The 20,062-nt window shown below is 56.7% G+C and overlaps 1 long non-coding RNA gene across 7 annotated transcripts; it reads left to right on the top strand.

Moving 5' to 3' along the window:
* Window positions 1-223: 223 nt before the first annotated feature.
* On the top strand, window positions 224-12,706 carry LOC136996225 (uncharacterized). 7 transcript variants are annotated; one of them, XR_010887523.1, is made up of 8 exons: window positions 224-937; window positions 3,257-3,384; window positions 3,797-3,966; window positions 5,431-5,620; window positions 5,706-5,894; window positions 6,314-6,397; window positions 10,457-10,547; window positions 11,050-12,706. It is a non-coding gene; the product is annotated as an uncharacterized lncRNA (long non-coding RNA). The 7 variants fall into 7 exon arrangements; XR_010887526.1 differs by lacking the exon at window positions 224-937 and adding an exon at window positions 1,283-1,358; XR_010887522.1 differs by lacking the exon at window positions 224-937 and adding an exon at window positions 1,303-1,401.
* The last annotated feature ends 7,356 nt before the right edge of the window (window positions 12,707-20,062 follow it).

The raw sequence follows: 20,062 nt of genomic DNA on the forward strand, positions 1-20,062 counted from the left end.
CATGCCGGGAGCGGTAGTCTTCCGGCACTGGGCTTCCGGGCGGCCAGGTCGCTTTGGCGCGGCATGCCGGGAGCGGTAGTCTTCCGGCACCGGGCTTCCGGGCGGCCAGGTCGTTTTGGCGCGGCATGCCGGGAGCGGTAGTCTTCCGGCACCGGGCTTCCGGGCGGCCATGTCGTTTTGGCGCGGCATGCCGGGAGCGGTAGTCTTCCGGCACCGGGCTTCCGGGCGGCCCTTTTAGTCTGCACGGCATGCTGGGAGCTGTAGTTTTCTGGCAGGGGGTTTCCCGGCAGCCGTTTTAGTCTGCAGGGCATGGCGGGAGGTGTAGTCTTCCCATACTGGCCTTCTGGGAGACCATGTTGCGCCTCTCGAGGTGGCGGGAGGTGCAGTTCTCTGTCAGCGGGGTTCCCAGCAGCCGTTCACGTTGTGCTCTGTGGCAGGCCAGCAGCTGTACTTCCAGGTGCCTGTGCCTTCTCCGCCCTGCAGCAGTGGCCCGCTGTGTGTGTTCCTTACCGGACACGTGTCGCTCGGGTGTCGAAAAAGCAGTACTGCACCGTGGCCGTGCTCCCTGCTGCCCTCGGGTGTCCAAAAAGCGGTATTGCACCCGAAAGGGGGGGCGCGTATGCGCACTGATTTCCGCCGCGCTCACTGCTGCCCTCGGGTGTCCAAAAAGCGGTATTGCACCCGAAAGGGGGGGGCGCGCATGCGCACTGCGTTCCGCCGCGCTCACTGCTGCCCTCAGGTGTCCAAAAAGCGGTATTGCACCAAAAGGGGGGGCGCGCATGCACACTGCGTTCTGCCGTGCTCACTGCTGCCCTCGGGTGTCCAAAAAGCGGTATTGCAGCCACAACGGGGACGCGCATGCGCACTGAGTTCCGGCGCGCACACGCTAAGTACCGGTCGCCGTGTTCGCCGCTGCTCTCCGCCGTTTCGGTAACGGGTAAGCGAATGGCGCGTGCTCGTCGCCCCTTCCCGGTGCTCACGGACCGGCCACGGGCACTGGCAGCCTCGGGGCGCTCGCTGGGAGCCCCGGGCTGCTGCGGCGGGCTGCGGTTCGCACGCGTGAGCCGCCCGGCTGCAGCGCCGCGCCGCGAGCACGGGAGGGCGCCATTACGGGTCTCGCCTCCCCTCGGGCTCCCCCCGCCCCTCGGGCTCCCCTCGCTCCCCCCGCCCCTCGAGCTCCCCTCGCTCCCCCCGCCCCTCGGGCTCCTCGCGCTCCCCCCGCCCCTCGCGCTCCCCCCGCTCCGTCCGAGCCGGCGCATGCGCAGTGCTCGAGCGCCGCTGCTGCCGCGGCGCGTGCGCGGCGGCGGGGAAGCAAGATGGCGGCGAGCAGGGAGGGCGTTTTGGCTCGGCGGCGGCGGGTGAGGGCGGAGGCCGCCTGGAGTGAAGGATGTGGGGCCCCCGGTGAGGCGAACGCGTAGGTTCGGGGGGCGTCGGGCTGTGTCCTGCCCGCTGCGGCCGTCGCTGCGTGGAGGCGGCGGTGCGGGGCGAGTGGGGGGGGGGGCGGGCTGGGGCCCGGCGCCGCGCCGCGCCGCGCCGGGAGCGCGGGGCAGGGTGTGCTGGAGCGCGGGTGTGACTTTGCGTTTTGCGTGTGTGGCGTTTAGGGCGCCGGTTCGTTGGCAGCGCGGGCTGGGGCGTGCGCTCGCCCCTGCGGAGGCGGCGCGGCGGAGCGGGGGGGCAGGCGGGCCCCGGAGCAGGGTTGCGGCGCGGCGTCGGCGGGAGGACGGCTCGTGTGGCGGCAGGCTCGGCCGAGAGTGCTGGTAAGTGCCGAGAAGGTTGAAAAGCTCTGGAGCGAGCAGGCTGAAGGTGAATTTGAGTGAGGGACGATTAGTGCAGCCCCAAGTTATTTCCTTGAGAATTGTGACTAGGCAAGCAAGAAGATGGGCAGAAGAAAGGCCCTCCCAGACACCCGGAGGCCCCCCCCACCGCCAGGCACAGAGTGTGGGCGCCAGCCAACGCGGGCACCAACTGATCGAAAGCCCTGCTGAGCTGCGCTGAGCCCTGCTGCTTGCTGAACAGCTGCCCCAAAGCCATGGGGTTGCCCAGTGCAGCACGTGGCGATGGGTCCTCCATCGCCTCTGACATCTCCCCGGGCAGCCGTCTGCTGCCCGGGGGTCTGGATGTCTCCAGCAGTGGCCCAGCTGCCTGGTGCCTCCTCTTGTCTGGGACACAGGGTCCTTCACAGCTCTTTGCAGGATATGGGGCCCTTGGGGAGTCCCCTGCTGCCTCTTCTGGCGTTCTCTGCAAGCTCATAGATTCCCCCCCCCCCCCCCCCGGTGGAGTAGGAGACCGGTGGTGCCTCCTGCAAAGCTGACAGCCACATGCGGCACCCCTATGCACTCACTGCGCATCTGGGATGCCCCCCCCCGCCCTGAGGGCCCTGCAGATTCCCACCCTTCCTGCAACCAGCCCCCCCAAAGCCATTAAACCACCCACAAATGCTGCCCCCACACCCCCACGCACCCCTAAGTGCCTCCAAACCCTGCCGCAACATGGTCCCTGACTCCAGACCTTGCCCCTAAACTCTGTCCCAAAGTCCCAAACAGTCCTACAACCACTGCCAGAGCCAGTGCCCGCAGCAGTGAGGTGTTCTAAGAAACGTGGGCGGTGATGTGTGTCTGCCCCTGGACTCGGTGCCACTTTAGAGAAAAGGGAATTTACAGCACTTCTTGGTGCAGAATGTTGACGGGTGGGTGCACAGATGACGAGCAGATTTTTCTCCCTTTTTCTCTGAGCTGCCTCTCAGAACCCTCTGTACGTGCAAGATGTGACTGATGTGGGATAATCGTGCTGCGCGCAATGCTTCAGGAGAACATGAACGTAAAATTGCAGGCTAATGAATAACCTAAAAAAAATACAAGGCTCGGGAAAAGCCTAAGAGAACGCTGGCGGGCTCTGGGAAGCCCCGGGGATGCTGCAGAAAAGAGCGTGGCTCTTAGGCACCTCCTCAGAGCAGGAGAAATGCCTTCCTGCAGCCCATAGGACAACGGGTACTATTAACGACCACCTTGAATTCCTGAAAGCGTTGTGAAAGCGGAAGGGGCTGGGGAGGATGCGTAGCAGGTCGGGGACTACGTGTGAAGGTTCAGCAAGCAACAATGCCCTCTTAAGACAGAAACAGTTTAGTCTTAATAGGTGAACGTAGCTTTGAGTAACGGGAAGAGAAGCGCTTCTGTCAATGCCCCGGAAAGCCTTGGAGAAGCGGTCCAAAGATCTGATACCCTCACGGCCTCATCAGTCTTTTTGGTTTGTTTGGCAGGGTAGTCCACCGAAGGGGGACATCTTGAAGAGAAGCAGCTCGACCTAGCGATGCAGTTGTTGATTTTGGTCATCGCCTGTGAGGGCAGCATCCGAGCGTAAGAGGAATCTAGGAGCCGTATCGAAAAGGTAATAGGTTTGAAAGAGAGACGGACAAATCGAGTGCTATCGTTCTTCCACGTAGTTAAAGAGCGAGAGACTTGTCGGTTAAGCGTGTGCGTACAAGGGTTTCGGAAAGGATACTGAACAGCAGCAATAATACCGAAGCGGAACAAAAATGAGGTTTCACGGAAGATGGCGTAGCTAAGTATTAGGTGATGTGCCTGCCTGCCTAATAACCTAGCCCGAATTGCCGTATGTAGTGTTTCCAAACAGTTTACCCTGTAACGTATGATGCAAAGCGGTGCGTTAAGACCTTTCCTTTGAGGAAAAGAAGAAAAAAGAAAGGGGGGGGGGGGGGAACATGGGAAAGAGAAAAAGAACGTGCATAAGTCGAAGTGCTTTGTTGGAAGCGAAATGCAATTTTCTCTCTTTGTTACAGAGGTGGAAGCAATGATAGCAAACGCTGACAAAGAGCAAAGCCGGACGAGTGGTTTTTTGCGCTTAGTCCCTAAGGGGCGGGCTGAAACGAGGAAGCAAAAATGCAGCAGCGGACCCTCGATATCCCCAGAAGCTGCGGCAGTAGGAGGTGTTCTGGCCTGGGTAACTAAGGTAACTCTTGATGCTGAATGTTAGTTATTTCGGCCTCCCAGAGGCAGCGCTGAGGACTAAGCAACCCATTGCTGCCCTGCGGCTCTTGTTAACCGTAGCTGCCTTAGTTTTGCTTTGGTTGTTTGTATTTTGTTTTGTTATCGTACACGCGTATGTAGAAAAGGAAAGATAGGATATTTAATTTTTAGATTCATTGCCACGGCTGAAGCTGAAGAGACCAGAAAAACGTAAGCAAGCCAAAGTAATAAAATCAAATGGAACCAAGCGAGAGCTGTCTCCGTCGCCCCAAAAGGGAAAGCCCGTTCCTCCTGGCGAGGAAGGTTCACCATTAATAGCGATCGGAATAACAGATGACCAACATCTAACGGAAGGTCCGTAGGCGTTACGAAAAGGATGCTGCGTCCATCCGTTTCTGTGCGCGTGACTTTCTGTGTCTGTGAAGCATCGTGCTTTAAGAGCTCCAAGACAGCAAATTCCTATCTTAGGGGAACGGCGGTCAGGTGGCCAGAGAGAGAGGGAGAGGGAAGCGTGCGAATTGTAAAATGAAGAGATGGCTTTCAGGAAGGCTCAATTAGCGCGACCCCAGGTTAATTGCCTGGCAATGGTATTTGGGGCAACAGGAAGACAGCAGCTAGAAGAAAAGTTAAAGCCTTGCGGAATTAAGGCTCCTTCTCGTCAGTTCCAACTCCGAGCAATCTTAGGAGGATTTAATTTCCTCCAGCAGCGTTAACCTGGCTTTGCCGGTATCAGCGCACCGTGATGGAAATGACTGGAAAGGAGTCAGGAACGGAACCGGAACAAGGAAGGTGACGCTGCTTTCACTAAACTGGAAGGAGCGGCCGTAAAATCTGCTGCCCTCAAATTCCCAGGACAAGGCAAGCCTTTTTGAGTAAAGCTTTCCGCATCTGCTGACTCCGTGGGAGCAGCACCGTTAGAAAAGAGCGGTAGGGAAAGTGGGTGCCAGTAGCAGCATCCTTCCGTGCCCTTTGGGGCCGCAGCAAAAACTCTCCGGCTGTGGGAAAGACTGTTTAGCAGCCATCTGGGCTGTAACCGCCTTTGAGACTTTTGCCTTTGAGAGTGCAGAGGCAATCCAGTCTGCTCAGTTGTGCCAAACACGTGGACGCAGGAGGTTTCTGAGAGATTGATCTCTAGCGGCTACTTAGTCTAACTTTCCCTTCGCAGCAAGCCCGACTGTCGTCGTAGCTCCCAAAAGAGGGCTTGGGGGAAGCGGTATTTGTGGCTTGCGTATTCTCGTTCATCTTGCTTGTGTGCGTGTGCGCGTGTGTGTGTGCGCGTGTATTAGATCCGCTTTTGTGCTTAGAAACAACTTTGGATTCTTACGATTTTCTGCAGAGCTTTGAATTTTTCTTTTTTTCTTTTCTTTTCTTTCTTTCTTTTCTTTCTTTCTTTCTCTTCTTTTTCTTCTTTTTGTTTTTGGCTTTGCTTTGCTCTATGCTTTTGTAGGCCGATGGATTTTACTAAGCCTCCGTCAACAAGCGCTGGCTGACAGAGCTGTTACGTCCCAGCGGAGACTCTTAGGCAAGTCGGAGGAGTTCAGCTACGCAGCCTGCCAGAAGAACGTCGCCCGGGAGGGCTTGCTAGCCTGGAGTTATAGGTGCTGATGCACGTGGCTCGTTCTGTCAGGCGCGAAAAGGTTTGCTTTGGTTGCCGAAATTTTAGCTTGGCTTTACATCCTGTAGTGGTGGTATTTTTGTATTTATAAATTGTGTTAATGCTAGGCGTTCGGAACATCGGGGAACGACTGTATGCTGCCGTGAAGATCTACAGGCTCCCGCCCTCAGCCCTTTGCAAGTTATCAGGTGTCAAGAGCGGCCAGGAGACTCCAAATGCCGGCGGAAAGGTTCTCTGCCCGGTCCTGACGAGGAGCCTTCGGCCGTAGGAAGGTCGGCGGCGTCCTTACCGGACTCGTGAGTAATAAGCCGCAATTCACGGAGCAGCGGGGTGGGGAATAGCGCCTGGTAGCCCAGCGGCTACGGCGTTGCTGTTGCTAGCAGGGCCCCAAGGTCTGTGTGAAGCCTCAGTTGCCTGTTGGGAGCTTTATTTTGGTGTGTTTACCTGGAAAAAGCAGCGAGGCCTCAAATAAGAATTTTCGTGGCTAGGTGGGTAAGCTGTGGCCCCAGCTGTCTTTGCCTTGCTTTGCCGCTTAGCGTCGTAACAGCGACTTGGGACCCCGGAATAAAAACTGTTACAGGGCTGAAGGGAGGACCTGCGTTTGCCCAGGTTGGGAAACCATCGTTAAAGCTTGGGGGGGGAGGGGGGGGGGGGGCGCGGGCAAGCTCCAAAAGGAGACTCTGCCGGTGACCTTGGTGGTCTGACTCATTTGCAGGCTGACGTTCTGAGGGCCAGCAAGCGGAAGAGGAGCAGCTCAGCCCGTTTGGTTGATTTCGGCGATACTGTTTTAAGGAAGCGTGTAAGTACAGAAGGGGTCTGGGAGGGTTTTCGCACAAGACGGGAAAGAGCAAGGAAGATTGGAGAGTGTGGAGAAACTAGGTGCCGCGGGTACTGAAGCTGTTAAGGGCTGAGAGAATTTGGGGTTAAGCATCTGAAAGGGGCTAACGCGCAAGGAGTAGTAAAATACCATCACTGAACACCAGGCTTCTTTCCAGCCCTCCGTCCCCCTCTGCAGCCTTCTCTTTCTGTTTCCGTGCCTCTGTTCAGCTCCCCATCCACCTGTTTGCCTCCCTATTCCTCTTCTGCCCTGCTCTGTCCCCTTTCTCTGTCTGACTTTCCCTCCCTCTTTTTCCCTCGCCACCTTTCTGGCCAGCTCTCCACCCTTCTCATTCTCTTCCCATCGCTCTGACCGGCTCCCTGTCGCTCTCTTCCCGCCCCCATTCCTCTGTCCGCTTCTCCCCCCTTCTCTTTTGCTGCCTGTCCCTCTGTCTGCCTCCCCTTTCCTTCTTTCCTCTCCTCCTTCTTCTGTCCACCTCCGTGTCCCTCTTTTTCCCTCTTCTGCTCCCCGGTCCTCTGTGCAGCCCTCCATCCCTCTGTCTGGCCCTCGATGCCTCTCCGTCTGTTCCTTTGTGCAGAGCCCTGACCCTGGGGCCGGGTGTCTCTCCTTCTCTTTCTTTCTCCATCCATCTGCCAAGCGCTCTATTCCCTCCTTTCTTCCGTTCTGCTCCCTGGCCCTGCGTCCGGCTGAAGGTCTGTCGTTCCTTTGCGTTTTGTCTGGAGTGGCACGGGGCTGCGGACGTGCGGTGGGGGAGCGCTAATGGGCCAGAGATGCTGTGGGGGATGCGGTGGACAGCGAAGAGGCTCCCGGGGAAGGAGGGTGTCACGGAGGCAGAGAGCAGCAGAGGCTCCGAGTACTCGGGTGTTAGGACAGGTGCTCGTGGCAGGGCGCTCTGGAGCTGCTGCGGTCGTCTGTCCCGCTCGTCGGCGCAGCCCGCGGTTCCTGCGTCTTGGCCGCCTGTGCGCAGACGGGGCTGCCGCGCGGTGCAGCTCGAGTCGTGATCGCGACGCTGGCATCGAGCCCGCTTTTCTGTCAGGTCTGCCTTTACGCAAGCCGGCGTCTTCCCTCCATCTCCGGCTCAAGCGTTTCGTTGGTTTAGCGCTTCCCGAGGGGCCACGCTGTGCTGTCAGCAGCGACCCCTTCCCCCCCCCCCCCCCCCCCGCCATCGCTTCCTGACGAAGAGCGCTTTGAGTTTATCTTAGCGAGCGCGACTGTTTCCGTAGCTTCTGGCTCGCTTCTTTCCTCGCAGCTCCTTTCTCCTTGCTGTTGTGGTCCCTCCCAACAGGTTCTGCTCCTCGTGTTATTGATGTTGGGCCATGATCCTCCCGGAGCTTTCTGCCTTGAAGTCGAGGGCTTCCGGGGCTTCCAGTATCGGTTTTTACTTTGAGGGTAAAGGCCCTTCACAGCTGATGTCTTACGTGTGCAACTGCTTTACCTGGGATTTTTGCTTTCGCAAGTTACTGTTCCTTTCAGGAGCCAGCAACAAAAGCAGCTTTGCTCTAGTAGAGAAATGGGGTTACGTACGTACGAGCAACGGCACCACGGTACACAGTAAAACCGTAATCTACGGTACTGGTAGCGCGCGCTCCTTGGGAAAAGGGTAACAGATTTGTTGCTGTGGGACTGAGAATTAGTCGGCTCCGTTCAAAATCGCTAAATGTAATTTTTGACGTAGGCCAACACGCGCCTGAGTCCTTCTGGCTGGGTGCGCAGAAACCCAAGTTCCTTCTTGCAAAGCGGGGCTTTCCAATTCAAAGCGTGCTCCTTTTTGCAGAGATACTGCCTACTGCCTACGATTTTTCCATACTTAAAGAGGTGATTCTCAGATCAGGCAACTTCTTCGCAGCGATGGCTATCTAGTGCTGCTTTCCCAAGACAGGAACGCCGTAGTTGCGCATTTTTACAATTCAAGTCGTCATCTCCTCGGTCACAAAAATCCCTTTGTCATCAGCTTGACGCGTGAATACGTGCCCCACGTGGAGTGTTTTGCAGCGCCTGCAATCGAGGAGCCTGCGTGCTGCTGTTGGTCATTTTTATAGGTGCGTGTAAACAAATGGGCTCCTCGCAGAGCCAGGCTGTGTGCAGGTGCAGTCCTCCCAGTCGCAGGGTGGTGAAGCTGCAGTTAACGGACTACGATATGTTGCGGTACAGTGTGCTGCGGGAAGCTTTTCTAGACGTAACAGATTCACCTGGGCTTCTCGTAGCTCTCGAAAGCCTGATGTTTTATACGTCCTCGGTGCGTGTGTGTATGATTCTCCGTTCCGTGCTTTGTATGTTGGCGATCTGTTAATCGCAGTAGCCGATAATAGGAGGGACATCTATCCTCGGGGAGAGAAGCGGAGCTTCTCTTATTTGGAGGGGGAGACAGCTTTAAATTGGATCCATTTCTCGCTTCTGCTCTCAGTTTGTTTACGATTTGCACTTGTCTCTACCTTCAGCTAGGGAAATTCCTCTCAAAAGAAAGTATTGCACCTTTCCCTTTTCACGTGTGCATCTGCGATACCGAAAGAGAACAAAAGCCAACAAAAGCGAGCCAAAGCAAAATACAGCTAAGGATATCCGCAGTGGTGGAACGGATTACTTCCGTGCTGCTCCTGGGAGGCGAAACTAACAAGCGACTGCTATTAATAGCGACTTTGTGATTCCTGCTAGAGCGCCTCCTCCCATTTTTGTGGGCTTTAAGGGTCCAGTTGGTAGCATTTTTCCTTTTCTTTTTAATTTTTCAGCTTATCTCGTTAATCAGTAATTTGGCAGTCCTCCATCCGTGCGTGCTGTTGAGTGATTCCATCCGTTCTCTAAAAGACACGGGCGGATTTTGTAATTTAAATAAGAATTGCTACGTGCAGGTATAGAGTTTTATCCTCTTTTTCTTTGTTCCTTTTAACAGAAATGCTGGGTGCAAAGTATGAGTAAAGTTCACGCCCTGTGTAGGGTTAACTTTTGGAAACGTTAAGCACGCTGGTTAAGCTTTGTCTATGAAACGTATGAAGTGTTCTCCGGTACTCCTCTCTGCTGTCTCCCTTCACCGTGACTTTTACTCTGGTGCAGTCATAACATTTTGCTGCTCGTTCTCCGCTCCTCCCAGATTCCAGCTGCGCTTACACAGTCGCGCGAAAATCGCAAGCAACGGTACTATCGTCAGGTCTAGCGGCTTCGCTGTGACTTGCTCTCCTCTGTCGTCCTTACGCCCTGCCTGGAACTTAATTCAAAAAGACGAGGAACTCGGTTTAAAAAGGCAATATAACCACCACTAGGCGGTTATATTTTTGGAGGGCTTTTCCCAAGCTTTAGCTGTGACTGACGAAACCGTTTCGTCGGAGATGACTTACAGCTACGTTCATCTTTTACGGGAGCCTGAACCGTTTCTTTTATGGGTGGGTTTTGATTTTGTATCTTCTCCGTAAGCTGCCGTACAAAGTCTCCAGGTCCTGCTGTTTCTAAAGCCGGCTTTTTGTGTGCGTAAACTAAAGGTGCGATGAATTGCTGCTCTTGGTTCTGTGGATCGCAGAGCGCTCTCTGCCAGGGGGCGTGTGGTGGTGGACAACTGCATTCCTCTGGGCTCTTCTCGGCCCAGTTATCTTGAGCAATGAATGTGAGACGTCAGTAACTTGCTAAATGCAGCCTTGCCCTCAAAGTCCAAGGGACAGAATTAAGGTGCAAATAAGCCATATTAAGATGCTGTTGTTGAAAGCGTTAAGGATTTCCCCACCGCCCGCCCTCCCCCCCCCCCCCCCCAAAAAAAAAGTATCTTGTTTTTCCTTTTTGGTGTATCATAATACGTAGATGCCGTGAATCTCTTTGAGACTGTGAAACATCTGTTTTACCATTTCATTTCTGTTTAACAAGCACCATCTACTATTAGGCTCTCAGGAATGCAGCGATCGCAGAAGGACACATATTTTGAGATGTGCCTTTGCAAAGGTGGTTTGGCCGCCTGGGGGGATCGATCAAACCCTTTGAGGCTACCTCTGATCTGTTTAATTTCATTTTGAATTTCTTCCTTTCTTTGCTTTCTCCTAGGGCATCTGTCAGCTAACAAGTAAAGAAGATGGAACGGCCTGTCCGCATAGGAGAACTGATGCATGGTAAATGTAAATACGCTAGACCTCCGGTACGTCACAGGCGTTTGTTTACATCTGTGCATTCAAATCTCTAGTTCCGCATTCGGGACGTGGCATCTGCCCAGCATCTAACTCCTCCGTGTAGCGTAGAAGGCGCTGTACAGCTGCCAGTCTCTACGGGAGGTTGTTAGTGAGAAGGAGAACGGTGTATTCCAACTCGTGACCGCCAAGCAGGCTCCTTTATGTCCGGTTTCAGACTTGGGGCCTACTTCATCGGTCTGCTTTGACGTGGTTTCTTGGGGGGAACGCTAGCGCTTTCCCTGTGCTTTTCCTGTGTTGAAACCAGTAGTTTATAGGCCAGAGCGGTTATGCCGTACCTTTCTTTGAGAGGCGTTTCATCCTCGTCTCGGGCTTCTGGGAGAATAAATTGTACAGAATTGCCGAAGGTGCGCCTTTAAATAGGCGGTAAATCTAGAAGCGTGTCTGAATTGCAAGGGGCTTGTAACTTCGTCTTTGTCCTCAACGTCTACTTTTCTTTCGCTCTTATTCCAGGCTTCCCTCCAACGATCAGCGTTACTGCGGCGTACTGTGTTTCACAGGCAGCGATCTATATTCAGTAAGGACGTGAGAACTCCTGCACTCCCGGAGAGCCCAGGATCCCTGCTCTGGGCTGGTCATTTTAGGCCTTTGTGCGGAGCGTTCTTTCTAGTTACACGCCCCGCGTGAGCCTCTCCTTCAGCTGTTTTCCCAAGGTGTTGGAAACGCTTCTGGTAAATGCTGTAGTTTCCGAAATGTTTCACTGTGTCCTTGCCGGTAGGGGATACCGTGAGAGCAGGGAGAGGCAGCCTACGTCTGTGCGAGGAAAGAAGTGTGGCGCAAAGAAGGGACCTCCTTGGCCCACCTAGTCTGCTTTAGAGAGTTTTCTTTTGGGCCTGAAGATCGGGTCTGTGAGTGCCACGCGCAGCACGCGTTTGTTCCCCCGTTCTTTTAGCAAGACCGTGCGTGTCCTTGAGTTGTTTGTCCCGAGGGGGGAGTTGCTGCAGGAATTGCTGGGGAGGCCCTGACGGCGGGACGTGAAGAAGACGCCTTTGACCGCATCCAGCCGAAGAAACGTAAGCCGAAGGATCCGAGGAAATAACTGCTCGCCTAGGTTTGCTGCCTCGCAACACACTGTCGGAGTTTTTTTATGAACGATCCTACTTGGTGAAGCGCCTGTTCGTTCCGTGAATATTAGTGCAAAAATGCGTACGTTACCGACCCTTGAAAGCGAGTCCGTGGCGCTGGGGTGGCGTGCGTAGCGAAGCCTAAATCCCATAGTAACTCCTTTCGATGTCGTTCTCTTCTACGAAAGCCCTTAGAGCAGATGAAAACATTTCTCGTCCTCTTTTGTTTGTTGAATGGGCCACGATACCGAGAAAAACCTGCGGTGAAGGAGACGTAGTAGCGGGTTTCCCTAGAGAAGGTGTCTTGTGCTGTACTTTAGGGCTTACCGTGCGTTTTGTCAGAGGGTGGTGAATGCCCGCTTTCCTCTTGAGCAGCCCCTGGGGAGCGGAAAGTTGCGCCTTGGAGGCAAACTGTTTCTTGCAGCTGGCTTCGAAGAAGCTGGCTAGCCGCGCAAAGTAATGACAATGCTGTGGAGTCGCTGGAAGTGCTTAAAAGAGCGTATTTCCCTTTTAGAGAAGGCGATGCGCTTTCCTTGCTAATCCCTGTAGTAACGGAGCCAGGTAAGTGGTACCTAGGTGAGCGAGCCGTTAGTCTTTCTCCCATAGGGATAGCCTTTAGGCTGCGATCGCTGCTAGAAAAGGCCGGCCGTTTTAGAAACGGAACAAGCCTTTGGTGGCACTACAGGAAAGAAGCTAAAAAGGTGATGGGAATAGTAATGTTTTCATGCTTTAACGTGGTAGACGTACTCTGTGCCAGCATCTCGTGCTGTTTAATAATAAAAACTGAGCAGTCTGTCAAGCAAATAGCGCAGCTTGCTTTGGGCTGTTTATTTTGTTTAACAATCAGTAAAGGCGAGAGGTTGAAAGTCCTAAAGAAGACGGTTGCTTCTTGAACGGTTGCAAATTGTCCCATTAAGTCGGTGGGGGGTTTTTTGTTTTTGTTTTTTTTAGTGCAGCCTCTGACTATTTTTTTTGTCTGTGGAGTATTTTGCAACGATGTTCAAAGGAAAGCGCTGTGACTGAAGCCTCTAGGAGAAACGGCTCGAGTACGACACGCAGCGACTCTGCGCCTCGCAGCAGGCGCTGTAAATAAGGGCAGATGAGCTGAGGCGAGGGCGGTGAAATCTCCCCAAAGGGCGGGCTCTGCGGCGGTATGCGGGTGCCGAGGGCGGGCGAGCGGGCAGCGGGAAGAGGGGCGGGCCGGAACGCGGTGGCTGCGGAGCGAAGGGCACGAGCCTGGGGGAGTGGAACGCCACCCCGGCGCCGGGCATGCCGGGAGCGGTAGTCTTCCGGCACTGGGCTTCCGGGCGGCCAGGTCGCTTTGGCGCGGCATGCCGGGAGCGGTAGTCTTCCGGCACCGGGCTTCCGGGCGGCCATGTCGTTTTGGCGCGGCATGCCGGGAGCGGTAGTCTTCCGGCACCGGGCTTCCGGGCGGCCATGTCGTTTTGGCGCGGCATGCCGGGAGCGGTAGTCTTCCGGCACCGGGCTTCCGGGCGGCCATGTCGTTTTGGCGCGGCATGCCGGGAGCGGTAGTCTTCCGGCACCGGGCTTCCGGGCGGCCAGGTCGTTTTGGCGCGGCATGCCGGGAGCGGTAGTCTTCCGGCACCGGGCTTCCGGGCGGCCATGTCGTTTTGGCGCGGCATGCCGGGAGCGGTAGTCTTCCGGCACCGGGCTTCCGGGCGGCCATGTCGTTTTGGCGCGGCATGCCGGGAGCGGTAGTCTTCCGGCACCGGGCTTCCGGGCGGCCAGGTCGTTTTGGCGCGGCATGCCGGGAGCGGTAGTCTTCCGGCACCGGGCTTCCGGGCGGCCATGTCGTTTTGGCGCGGCATGCCGGGAGCGGTAGTCTTCCGGCACTGGGCTTCCGGGCGGCTCTTTTAATCTGCACGGCATGCTGGGAGCTGTAGTTTTCTGGCAGGGGGTTTCCCGGCAGCCGTTTTAGTCTGCAGGGCATGGCGGGAGGTGTAGTCTTCCCATACTGGCCTTCTGGGAGACCATGTTGCGCCTCTCGAGGTGGCGGGAGGTGCAGTTCTCTGTCAGCGGGGTTCCCAGCAGCCGTTCACGTTGTGCTCTGTGGCAGGCCAGCAGCTGTACTTCCAGGTGCCTGTGCCTTCTCCGCCCTGCAGCAGTGGCCCGCTGTGTGTGTTCCTTACCGGACACGTGTCGCTCGGGTGTCGAAAAAGCAGTACTGCACCGTGGCCGTGCTCCCTGCTGCCCTCGGGTGTCCAAAAAGCGGTATTGCACCCGAAAGGGGGGGCGCGTATGCGCACTGATTTCCGCCGCGCTCACTGCTGCCCTCGGGTGTCCAAAAAGCGGTATTGCAGCCACAACGGGGAAGCGCATGCGCACTGAGTTCCGGCGCGCACACGCTCAGTACTGGTCGCCGTGTTCGCCGCTGCTCTCTGCCGTTTCGGTAACGGGTAAGCGAATGGAGCGTGCTCGTCGCCCCTTCACGGCGCTCACAGAGCAGTGGCGCAGAGTGCTCCTCCTTATCGGTGCTTCCTGGTGCCACGGGGATGGGCAGTGCCATCTCGGAGCTGCTCTGTGGTGCTCTTTCACCGGGGCAGCACCGGAGCCTGCTCACTGATCCCCGCCGCTCTCTCGGCCATGGGTACGGCCACGGGCACGAGCAGCCTCGGGGTGCTCACTGGGAGCCCCGGGCTGCCGCGGCGGGCTGCGGTTAGCACACGTGAGCCGCCCGGCTGCAGTGCCACGCTGTGAGCATGGGAGGGCGCCATTGCGGGTCTTACCTCCCCTCCTGCTCCCCCCGCCCCTCGGGCTCCCCCTGCTCCCCCCACCCCTCCCGCTCCCCCCGCCCCTCTTGCTACTCAGGACTCAGGGGTTATGGTGTATTACTTTATTTTGTGGGGCTCAGTCTTTATCAGTCAGAGTTTATAGTTTGTTCATTTAGCGATCAGGTCGCTGAATTTAAAATCCAACTTCATCCATAAATTTTAAAGCCTTGGCAACCATTTGCATTCCAAGATTTGCAGTTTGTCACTTAGGGTGCAGGTTTTACAGCTTGCTGATAAATGAAAAGGGTTAAATCCTTGGATAATAAACTGTAAGCCCTGAAGCCTAAGCAGCAGGCTGCGAACCCTCCTTTGGGGTTTGTAACCTTCCCCTGTACCCAGCGTTCAGCTCTGTGCGCTGACCTGACGTCTGGGTTTCATGTGGCGCAGGCCCATCACATCGAGACTGGTGATGTGACGGCTGAGCTGAGCACTGTGAAAGTGTCCTGCAGGGCTCTAGTCTGGGGTAGGGCAGAAGCGCAGGCAGGTGAGATCAGGCATTTTCCTCTCAACTGTCAGAGCTGGATCCTATCCTTGAAGGAAAAAGCAGAGGGGGTAGGCTGTTGGCTACTCAGACACCTGTCACGTCAAGGGCAGCAGCAGGAGCTGACCCTTCCCTGACAGATGGATGAACGCTGGTGCGGTCATGACTCTGCAGGTGTCACAGGATAAGGGGAAGTATGGCAGACTCGTGCTCAGGTGTTGTTTTTGTGCAGTAAAACAATAAACAGTTGCTTTATTCTTTGCACTCATGTCTGTGGTTCCTGCCGTTGCTTTGCCTGAAGATGATGCCCAGGGGAGGAGGTTACACATTGTGTCTGGTGCTGGGAGCTGGTCCCCAAGTCCCTCGTACTTTGGCGTCCCTGCGGTTCCCAGGGAACCCAGTGCTGTTCGCAGGGCTGTGGGGAATTTCTCTTGCATTGCCTGGACCTTGGGGCAGTGTCGGTGGCATTTCCCATCATCCTGGGGGCAGCCAGGGCCCCTCCAGGGCTGCGTGAGGTCCCCAGGCTGCTTCCAGATTTGCTTTCAGCGCTTTACCATGTCCCTCGTGTGTCTGGGATGAGGCCTGTGTGCCTGGAGCTGGGAGATAGTTTCTGTGGGGAAGGGGGGGAGCCTGCAGGCACTGTCCCATCAGCCACTTCGAGCCGTGTGATGTGCCTTATGGCCCCTTTTGTATGCACCAAGGCCCTTTGTTTGTATTTCGGTTTGCCCCAGAGCCCTGTGTTTGCCCTCTGATGCCCTCAGGAGCCCTCAATTCACATTTTGGGTTGCCCTCAAGCCCCCTGTGTGCCTTTTGGTGTGCCCCAGGGCCCTGTGTTTGCTTTGCAGCACACTCCAAAGTTCTTCATTTAGCTTTCTCCCCTGTCCCAGAGTTTTCTGCCGTGCTTCTTGGTGTGCCCCAGGGCCCTCCCTTTGCTTTTTGGTGCGCCCAGAGTCACTGTTTGCTCGATCATTGCCTTTTTTTACTTTTGTTGCACCCACAGCTCTGGATTTGTTCTCTTGTCCCCTGAATACTCCCTTTTCCTCTCTGTACACCCCAGGGGTCTCCCTTCAGCTTTCAGCAAGCTGCTCTCAGGAGTGGGGGTGCCTCTGCTACCCTGGGAGCCCCAGCTGTCCGTGATGGGGCTGATAGCCATTCCCCCTCTCCAGTTCCTGATGGGTGCAGCTGTGGGCCCTAGGGCTGGGACGAGCCCCAGGTGGGGCTGGGGGGCAGGATGAGCCCCAGGTGGGGCTGATGGCAACAGTGGGTATGCACCAGGGTTGGGGCTGCAGTTGGGGGGAGCCTGTGCTGGGGCCAGTCCGGGACAATGGAGCTGCTGCTGAGCACCGCCCGCTGGGACCAGCACGGCGGCTGCACCATGGAGGAGGTGAGCAGGGCGAGGGTGTCCACACTCGGGGCTGCGGGTCCCCCACGTGCTGGGGGTCCCGACGGATGGGAGCGTCCCGGGCAACGCGGCACAACCAGGGCGCACCGGGGCTGGGGATGGCGGTGCACCGGGACAATGGGGGCCGGCCGAGGACGTGGTGGGGAAGAGCAGTGCACTGGGGCCATGGAGAGTGGGGAGGGAGGATGTACACCAGGGCTTTGGTAGTGCGGGGGGTAGGAAGGGGGTGCGCTGGGGCTGTGGTGGGGTGGGGGGGTAGGAAGGGGGAGCGCCGGGGCTGTGCTGGTGCCGGGGGGGGGGGGAGAGGGAGAGAGGAAGGGGGTGCGCCGGGGCTGTGGTGAGGTTTATTGCGCGGTCGGAGGAGCGGGGGGGGGGGAGGGGGTCCTGGGTCAGACCGGGAGCGTGTCGGGGAGGGGGGGGGAGGGATCTCAAGAGAATCCCTGGGGAGGATTTCGGGGGGGGGGGGCAGAGGCAGTGTCGGAGCTGAACTGGGGCCGGTCGCGGCGGCGTCGTGGGAGTCCGGGGCCGGTGCTGGGGATCGCGAGGCCGCAGTCCCGGCTTTGCGGTGGTATCCGGGTCCCGGGGGGGGGGGGGGGGGATAGGGGCGGATCGGAACGGAATCGCCAGACGGTCAAACCTCACGAAGCTCTGCACACACACACACCCCCCCCCCGGCATGCCGGGAGCAGTAGTCTTCCGGTACTGGGTTTCCGAGCGGCCATGTTGCTTTGCGCGGCATGCCGGGAGCAGTAGTCTTCCGGCACGGGGCTTCCGGGCGGCCATGTTGTTTTGCGCGGCATGCCGGGAGCAGTAGTCTTCCGGCACGGGGCTTCCGGGCGGCCATGTTGTTTTGCGCGGCATGCCGGGAGTAGTAGTCTTCCGGCACGGGGCTTCCGGGCGGCCATGTTGTTTTGCGCGGCATGCCGGGAGCAGTAGTCTTCCGGCACGGGGCTTCCGGGCGGCCATGTTGTTTTGCGCGGCATGCCGGGAGCAGTAGTCTTCCGGCACGGGGCTTCCGGGCGGCCATGTTGTTTTGCGCAGCATGCCGGGAGCAGTAGTCTTCCGGTACTGGGCTTCCGGGTGGCCATGTTGTTTTGCGCGGCATGCCGGGAGTAGTAGTCTTCCGGCACGGGGCTTCCGGGCGGCCATGTTGTTTTGCGCGGCATGCCGGGAGCAGTAGTCTTCCGGCACGGGGCTTCCGGGCGGCCATGTTGTTTTGCGCAGCATGCCGGGAGCAGTAGTCTTCCGGTACTGGGCTTCCGGGTGGCCATGTTGTTTTGCGCGGCATGCCGGGAGTAGTAGTCTTCCGGCACGGGGCTTCCGGGCGGCCATGTTGTTTTGCGCGGCATGCCGGGAGCAGTAGTCTTCCGGCACGGGGCTTCCGGGCGGCCATGTTGTTTTGCGCGGCATGCCGGGAGCAGTAGTCTTCCGGCACGGGGCTTCCGGGCGGCCATGTTGTTTTGCGCGGCATGCCGGGAGCAATAGTCTTCCGGCACGAGGCTTCCGGGAGGCCATTTTAGCCTGCACGGCATGCTGGGAGGCATAGTCTTTTAGCAATGGTTTTCCTGGTGGCCATTTTACTCTGTAGGGCATGCCGGGAGGTGTAGTCTTCCTATATTGGCCTTCTGGGAGACCATGTTGCGCCTCTCGAGGTGACAGGAGGTGCAGGTCTCTGTCAGCGGGATTCCCAGCAGCCCTCCGCGTTGTGCTCTGTGGCAGGCCAGCAGCTGTAGTTCCAGGTGCCTGTGCCTTCTCTGCCCTGCAGCAGTGGCCTGCTGTGTCTGGTCCTTACTGGACGTGTGCCACTCACGTGAGAGTCCCCATAGGTCATCAGGGACAGTGGAATTTCCCAGTTTTTCCCTCGTACAGGTCAGGAAATGTTTTGCATCTCTGGTGTGACCAGGCAGGGTTGTCCCCAGGGGCTGGGGCTGTCCCTCTCGGCAATGGGGAGGGCAAGGAGAGTGTGAGGGGCTGTGTGGACTGGTAGTCATAGCTTTGCTCAGAACTGAGGCTAGTTAGGCATCAGCTATGAGGAGCAGCGGTGCTGGGAGGGCTCGGTGCAGAGCTGTCCTGTTATGCAGCACAAGAGAAAGTCCTCAAGGAAACGTGATCAGCACTGTTTCTGTCCAAGGAGCCTAGAACAGCCTGAGAGACCCTGGAACAGCCACAGGTACCTTACAGCAGCCCCAGGGACAGTGTGTCACTGCCTCCCAAGGTCATTGCATTCAGGTACCTTTAACTGTGCAGAAGGAGCCTGTAGGAGGCCTGGGTATGCATACAGAGAATCCCCAGTTGCCTCTAAAGACCTGGAACTATAAGTATTTTCTTTACAAAGATGTGATCTCTTTGATGCCTTGCTGCTGCTTCTGTGTTGCTGGGTGCCCAGGTCTACTACATTCAGAGCCACCCTTCTTGCTGCCCTCTGCTCTGTCTCAGCTGCTGGCCAGACAAAAAGGGATGTGTGTCTAAACACCAGGCCAGGGTGTCTCGGCTGCCTGCTATAGGACAAACAGGAAGGGTAATCGGTGACCGGAAATGAAAGTACATGTGGATGAGAAACAGGTGCTTTAGAGGACTAAGATGCAACTGAGATGCAACAGGGGCAACTGAGAAGAGTAGAAGTAGCAGGGGAAATTGGTGATGAGGAAGGTGTGTTGTTAGATGCAGTACAGTGGAGAAGAGAGGGAAAAATTGCTCCTATGATGAATTGAAAACTGTGCTTAAGAGATATTTGCTTTTGCTCTTCAGGTTATGAATCTGCATGACTTCCTGAGAACTGTTCTGAGCATGTGGTGTTGCGGGTCACAACTGCCTGGGCAGTGGTCCTCAACTTGTCTGCCAAGACTACGCAACAGCTGACAGCTGCCTGTAGAATAAAAGCAAAGGCCAACCTCTCAGAGGTAAGAGACAGGGTCCAAGCAGGAAGATTATGGCGGATGAGTTAATGCCCCAGAATCTTCAGTTTTGCCCCTTGTCTCCCCAGCACTCTCATATTTGCTCCCTAGTTCCCTCAGGACCTATCCACTTGCCTTTAGGTGTGCTCCAAGGCACTGCATTTGTTCTCTTGTCCCTTAAGAAGTCTTTGTTTCTCTCTAGATCCTGCAGGATTACAAGGATCCCTCTGGAGCCCTTCATCATGCTCTGAAGCCCTCTGTTGGCTATCCAGTCCCTTTAGCAGCCCTCTGTTCTGCTTTGGCCCCCTCCTTTGGCCTTTCAGTTTACACCCACAGACCTCCATTGTCCCTCTAGACCCCTCTAGCACCACTCTAGTCCCCTTAGAAACCCTTCTAAAGGCTTCTGTCAAGCCCCAAAGCTGTCTTGTGGCCCCCCAGACCCCTGAGGACCCATCTAGTCCACTCAGAACCCCTCCTGACATCTTTGTTGTGCCTCGGAGCCTTCTTTTGGCCATTCGCATTCCATCGGACCTCTCCTGTCTCCTCAGAGCACCTCCGGAGGTCTTTCTTGTTGCCCTGTTTTTATTTCTTGGCCGTGTAATCTCCTTAGAAGCTCTCTGGTCTGCTCAGAACCCCTCGTGGGGTGCTTGTTGTGCCCCAGAGCTGTCCGCTGGCCCCCCCCAGCCCCCTTCGTAACCCTCTAGTCTCCTCAGAAGCCCTCCAGATGTCTTCCTTGTTCCCCAGAGTGATGTTTTGGCCATGTAGACCCCTTAGCACACCCCTAGTGCATTCTGGACTGCTCTTTCAGCTTCCTTCTGCCCCAGAGCTGTATC

Source organism: Apteryx mantelli, unplaced genomic scaffold (genome assembly GCF_036417845.1).
Source record: "Apteryx mantelli isolate bAptMan1 unplaced genomic scaffold, bAptMan1.hap1 HAP1_SCAFFOLD_261, whole genome shotgun sequence".
Classification (NCBI taxonomy): domain Eukaryota; kingdom Metazoa; phylum Chordata; class Aves; order Apterygiformes; family Apterygidae; genus Apteryx; species Apteryx mantelli.